The following is a 6,247-nucleotide window of genomic DNA, read 5'->3' on the forward strand; positions in this document are numbered from 1 at the left end:
ATATATGATATCAGATAAAATATAAAAATACATATTGTTGTATTAGATAAACCAGTTTCTGTTTTCAAATTGTCCGGTTTGGATGAACCGGGTTGTTGTTTGACATTTTTGTTAATTTTATTTATTTCCGAGTAAGAGCAACTTATTCAAACAATAGGGGATTTACATTATTAATCAATATATCTTATGCATCACCTAACATCTTTTCTTCGACTTTTTTACTTTATGTTTTAAGTTCAATTATATTTACGGAACTAACAGTTATTTATTCTATTTTATTACATTAATCTATGAAAACTATTTATGCTATTCTTCTTTGACCTAAACAACTACAAAACAAAATAAAACACTACTATCCTTAGCCATTGTCAAAACTACTATCATTAGTCATTGTCAAATGAATAAACAAACATTTTGAATTCATTATAAAATAAAACATGTGAACCCGGATACGTGTTGAAATTGTTAAGTTTAAATAATAGTATATATACTTTTGTTGCTTATTTTGTTGAAGGAAGATAAGTTCAAATTTACCAAATTCGATAAATATACCAACTTGTGTTATGCAATGACAATCAACAAAAGTTAAGGCCAAAGTTTAAAAAACGTCATCTTATATCTGCCTAAACCTGTGTTCTCTCATGGTCAATTTTATGTCGTTCTCACACGTGTCACAAGTAAAGCGGGATTAATGATCATTAAAGGCAAAGATTCACACCAGCTCAAGGTGAAAACATTGTCTACAAAGAAATCTTCAAAGGTTTTTTCCCTCATACATGTATTGTAATTTAAATTAAAATGCCTCGATTCCAACAATTTTAAAATGTCTTCTCATAAAAAAAAACTTCAACAGATTTATAAAACACAATGGGGCATCCACTTGAAGACTTACAAAGAGTTCTTATTCAACTATATCAAGTATATATCTTTAACCTCTGACAGCGATTATTTCGTAACTATATTTAAATAAAGTTAATTAACTTATTTTTTATCCCTTTCAGGCTATTTTTATTATGGACCACGAGATTTTATTCTTGAGAATAATTAAACTATTTCTTACATTATTTACGTTACTATAAACAACCATTTTACTCTTTTTTTTATTGGTTACATGCACTTAATAACTATCAGATTTCAAATAATTATGTGAAATAGGATACTCCAGTCCCAAACAAAATCCAAAACTTATGATCTTAAACTTAACAATTTCAACACTTATCCGCGCGTAACGCGGAGATCGAATCTAGTACAATACTAAAAGGAGAATAATCTCAACTCTTAGCATGTCCACGTCGACAAATTAAATCGACCAGTAGGAGAAGAGCTTTGCTCCACGTCAGACGGGCTTCACTATTTCGTTTGGGCTTCAACTTCTCTGGCCCGGCATCGCTCATATCGGACAAACCCTTCTTCTTCCTCCACTTCGTTTCCTCCGTTTCACGATTTTTTCACCTGCTTACAATCAATTTCATCCCCACTCCTGTACAAGTTTAATCTCATTAATGGATTCTTTTCGATTTCTCCATCTGAGATTCTATATAAGTCTCCTACTTTGTTTATTTTTTTTCATCAAGCTTTGTGAAATCCTCTCGACTGTGCAATTGCGATGACGATTTCCTGTCTTTCCGACTCACTGAAGACGAACAGCGAAGCGGCGGTCCCCTCGAGTCCGGTTAAACCCGTCGCACAAACCAGTGTCCCTTCCGGCTTGAAGAACAATAGCGACTTCCAAGATACCATTTTCCGAATTGAAGCCGGAGCCTCTCAGTCGAATCGTTGTCTCACGCATCTCCGTTTTGGGAAGCTACCAATGTGAAGTATATGTGATCGCTGCCGATCCTCAGGTGACTGTCTCATCTATATAAATTGAAACCCCAAGTAAATACCGCAGTTAACTATGCGTGTTTTTTTTATGTTTCACAGATAATTGAGTTTTTATGCACTGCCAAATTGAATGAAACTCATGCCGATAAAGGTTGGTGTTATGGCTGCTCCACGTGTTCAAAGAAACTGGTGCGGGAAATATCTTCATTCACATGTCTCTTTTGTGATAAGACTGATGCTGTGGGTGTACTGAGGTAAGGGAAATTGATACTTTGTTCTCCATCTTATTATAACCCATTTTCCATATACTCCATGAGGCTAATGCTGTTGAATGCACTATTTACAGGTCCCGTGTGGAACTCTCTGTGTCTGACCAGACTGGTTCAGTTTTCTTAGTGGCTTTTGATGAGGAGATGGCCACAATTACCAACATTGAAGCTTTTGAAGCTGCGTATATTGTGATATACTCTGATAATAAAGTCTTACTATTGACCTTAGCTATTTTTAAAGAACCACAATTTCTAAATATATATTTTTCGGAATTGCAGAGGGTAGAGGTCAATGCTAAGGTTGATAGGGACCCTCCATCAGTTCATTACTGAGATTTGTAGCACCTACACATTCCAGCTCAAGCTAACCTCTTTCAATTTCACTTCAAAGCACCAAACCTTCACCATTTCCCCTATATTTACTGTGCTGGATCGTCCACCTGTGTCAGCCTTTGTTATAGAAGTACGTCCCCATTCCTAACTTATATCTGCTGCTCTGACACATATGTAATCTCTGAATCTTTTACGGTCTAAATAGGGAGGTTCAGATGTCCCTCAAGCCAAGCTGCCTGGAGTGGACACAAAAGGATCAGCTGTTATACCAAGTGATGATTGCGGTGTTTCAGTATCAACCACGCAGCAACTTGATCCAGAAGAAAATGGACCGAAGAAGGCACATTTGGAATAGGTACTCTTGATTGCTGCACCACCTCAAAATGAACTTATGAAACTTTTGGCTTTAGCATATTCTCAATTACTGTTTTCCCTTTTCCCATGGTTTATCCCATGGTGATTTCAAGTACAAGAAATACCAAGTTTATTAAGAAGCTTTCCCCTCATGAGTATTATCGTTGTGCATTGATCCCGTGATTCCCACTGCTTATGGTGGTTGTGGTGGACCCATTGGTGTTTTTTCTTCCTGCGTTGCTTTCTTGAGGATCAGTTGGACGTGTAGACCGCGAACGTTCCATAGTAGCACGCTTTGGTATTAGAGACATGTTCTAGAGAAGCTTACATGTCCCCTGATCAGTACTCCAGTGACAGGTAAAATTCTTAATATCTTTGTTACACTAATCAGATTGACTTGCTTTAGTTGTGTGACATAAAACCCCAGATCCATTATATACTTTTCATAGGTACGCTGCCTTCGCAGATCAGTTTGTTTATGGTGATAGATACAGTCGTGGACCACATCCTCCAACGAGTTAATACAGAGCCCCATCTTTTGACAGAGACGTAGTCCTAAGTGCAGGAAGTGACAGCTACTATTGTGATAGAGTTGGTGAGCCCATATGTGGAGGAGATGAGGGAAGAGGATATAGAAGCCGAGCCAGTGGTCCTTATGATAGGCCGAGCCTAAGTGGTGGTCATTATCCATTGTCCTCTACTTTTAACATTACTAAGGCATGAACGAAATGATATTGATTGTTTGCTTGGTTAAGGTTTAGTTACTCTTATGTGGTAACTGTTAAGGTTTAATACTATTTAAATAAATTCAATGGTTCATGTGATTAATTGGTTGTCAAAATTATCAGTTTGATACCATCACTAAATCTAATATCAAATCACAGAATTTTCGTTTGCAAGTTTCAAAAAAAAAAAAAATTCGTTTGCCAAAATCATATAATTAAAGGTTAGCTTCATATAAATTATGATATCTTAAAATGTAATTTTATATCAGACATGTATTTGTTATCTTATTCTAGAGAAACACAAAGAAGTGTTGTGACTTTATAATTCATACATGCATTTCTATTTAATCTCTTTTCATATTCCGGAAAAAAACAAAAGATAGCGTCCTGTTACGTCAGAATTAATTTTAACACCAGTTTTATAATTAATCAAACTCTCAAAATAGATTTTTACTAGGGATGGGTTCGGGTACCCATTCGGGTTCGGTTCGGGTTTATTCGGGTTTTGGGTTCAACGATTTCAGTCCTATTCGGGCATTTCTAAATTTCGGTTCGGGTTCGGCTCGGATCTTTGCTGGCTCGGTTCGGATTTGGATAACCCATTTAAATTATTTTACAAATTTTAAAATTTATTATATACTTCAAATTTCTCAAAATCTATAAACAAACAATATAATACATATAGATTTGAATAACAAATGTCAAAGTACCTAAACATAACATATAAATTGGTTCGATTTGAATATTTGAATAAAAATCAATAGATATTTTAAATATTTTTGATGTTTTGAGCATACTTAGCTATTTTAGACATTTATTTTTGACTATTTCTATATATTTTCAAGTATTTTTGAAAAATTAAAAGTATCTTATATATTTTGGATGTTTTTAGTATACATTAAATCTAAAAATGATTAATATATTTAGGTATATAAATCTATTTCAGATATATTCAGGTACCCAAAATACTTCGGTTCGGATCGGGTTCGGTTTCGATTTCGGTTCTCTAAATACCAAAATTTTGAACCCGTTCAAATGTTTAATTAATTTTGTCTCGGGTTCGATATTTTTTCGGATCGGATTCGGTTCGGTTCTTCAAATTCGGATTTTTTGTCCATCCCTGATTTTTACTCTCAATTTTTATTATTTGTCCTTTTCTCCAAAAATAGGGAGGAGATTGCAACAATTTTAACAAAAGAAAAATATCCAACAAAATCCAAATAAAGAATAAGGGTACAAACACATTTTAAGATTGTAATATAAGGTTTATGTTTTGTAATATAAAGTTATAATTAGAAAATGCTAAACTAATTATCATGAAAATTATTTATTATAAAGATAAAATGGACGTATGTTTTTTTTAATAATTAAATGTGTGTATATTTGTTCTTATAAGAAATAGACTCTGAATACACAACAAAAAGAGACTAAAATTAAATTAATTATTAAGAACTAAAAAGTTGGATAACAAAAATTACTTATGAAAACAACATTATTTTATACTCCCTCTATTTCAAATTATAAGTAGTTCTTGAAAAAAATGTTTGTTTCACATATAAATAGTTTACATATTTCAATGCACTTTTTATTTATTGGATTTTGTGTTACCAATAAAATAATGTTAAGTTTTATATAATTGGTTGAATTAATTGATTAAATGATATATTTTTAAAAATAATAATTTTCTAAATATCCGCGATTTTAACCAAAAGTACTTACAATTAGAAACAGAGAGGGTAGATTAAAAATATAATATTAAATTATAATAGTTTTTACTTTTAATATTTAAACAAATCAATATTTATAAATTATCCGCGCGTAGCGCGGACCAGAACCTAGTTACTACTAATAGTCTAATACTTGTCCAAGTTGGGTAGTTTTGTTAGTTTATATTTTCATTGCCAATTGCTAATTTATTGCAACTCATTTAATAAAATATGTAAATAACAAATACCTTACGATGAAAGATGTGACTTTATCTTTGCTATTAGGATCAATTTGACAAGAGCATCAAAACTGTGTCTCGCTCAAGTTTCTCTTCACATTCTTCTTCCATACGTTCAAAATTCATCTCTTGAGTGTTTAGCCTTTGAGAACTATCATCTGATTTATCCGACGTATGATCCAAAACATTCTCAATAATCATACCAGATTCTGCAGCTTTGGCTTGGGAGGAAGAAGGTGAGTCCTCAATTATTACTATCCCTCGTGGCTTGTCTTTAATGCATTCTTGATTCATTGTCTTCGACTTCTTGGAAGAGCCTCCAGCTTTAACATCAGCTCCACAAGCTTCTTCCTCCTCCAAGTGAGTGGACTCCTCCAAAATATTTTTAGGCGATCTTCTTTCCCACTTTATATTACTAGTAATTCTTTTTGATGACTTTCATCCGTTTTCTTATAAACCAGGTTCTCTTTAATTACCTTCGCAGCCTTAACTGAATCATTCTTTACTTGACTTATTAATGGGTTTGCTACACTAGGTTTAAGCCTCACTGACCTTCTCTGGTCATGAGTACTGATCTGCACATCAATGTCATTCACAAATCGCATAGACCGCCTACGCACCATTTCAACTTTTGATCATCATCCTTCCTATGTTGTTCTCCTGTTTCCCTTTCATCTTCTTTGCTAGTCACGTCTACAAGTCGTTCAGATCGCTTAGCAGCAGGTAACAAAGTCACCGACTTTGATGCCCCACCTTCCACACATGGTTTCTCAGTTTTAGCAGCCAGTCACTTGGAT

At 33.8% G+C, this 6,247-nt stretch overlaps 1 long non-coding RNA gene across 6 annotated transcripts; it reads left to right on the forward strand.

Moving 5' to 3' along the window:
* Nucleotides 1-1,384: 1,384 nt before the first annotated feature.
* On the forward strand, nt 1,385-3,608 carry LOC108806977 (uncharacterized). Of its 6 annotated transcripts, none has more exons than XR_008943296.1 (5): nt 1,385-1,844; nt 1,924-2,078; nt 2,171-2,556; nt 2,632-3,137; nt 3,230-3,608. It is a non-coding gene; the product is annotated as an uncharacterized LOC108806977 (long non-coding RNA). The 6 variants fall into 6 exon arrangements; XR_008943297.1 differs by having other exon boundaries at nt 1,386-2,078; nt 2,632-2,781; nt 2,894-3,137; XR_008943298.1 differs by having other exon boundaries at nt 1,386-2,078; nt 2,171-2,303; nt 2,373-2,556.
* The last annotated feature ends 2,639 nt before the right edge of the window (nt 3,609-6,247 follow it).

This window comes from Raphanus sativus, chromosome 3, assembly GCF_000801105.2.
Source record: "Raphanus sativus cultivar WK10039 chromosome 3, ASM80110v3, whole genome shotgun sequence".
NCBI classification, from domain to species: domain Eukaryota; kingdom Viridiplantae; phylum Streptophyta; class Magnoliopsida; order Brassicales; family Brassicaceae; genus Raphanus; species Raphanus sativus.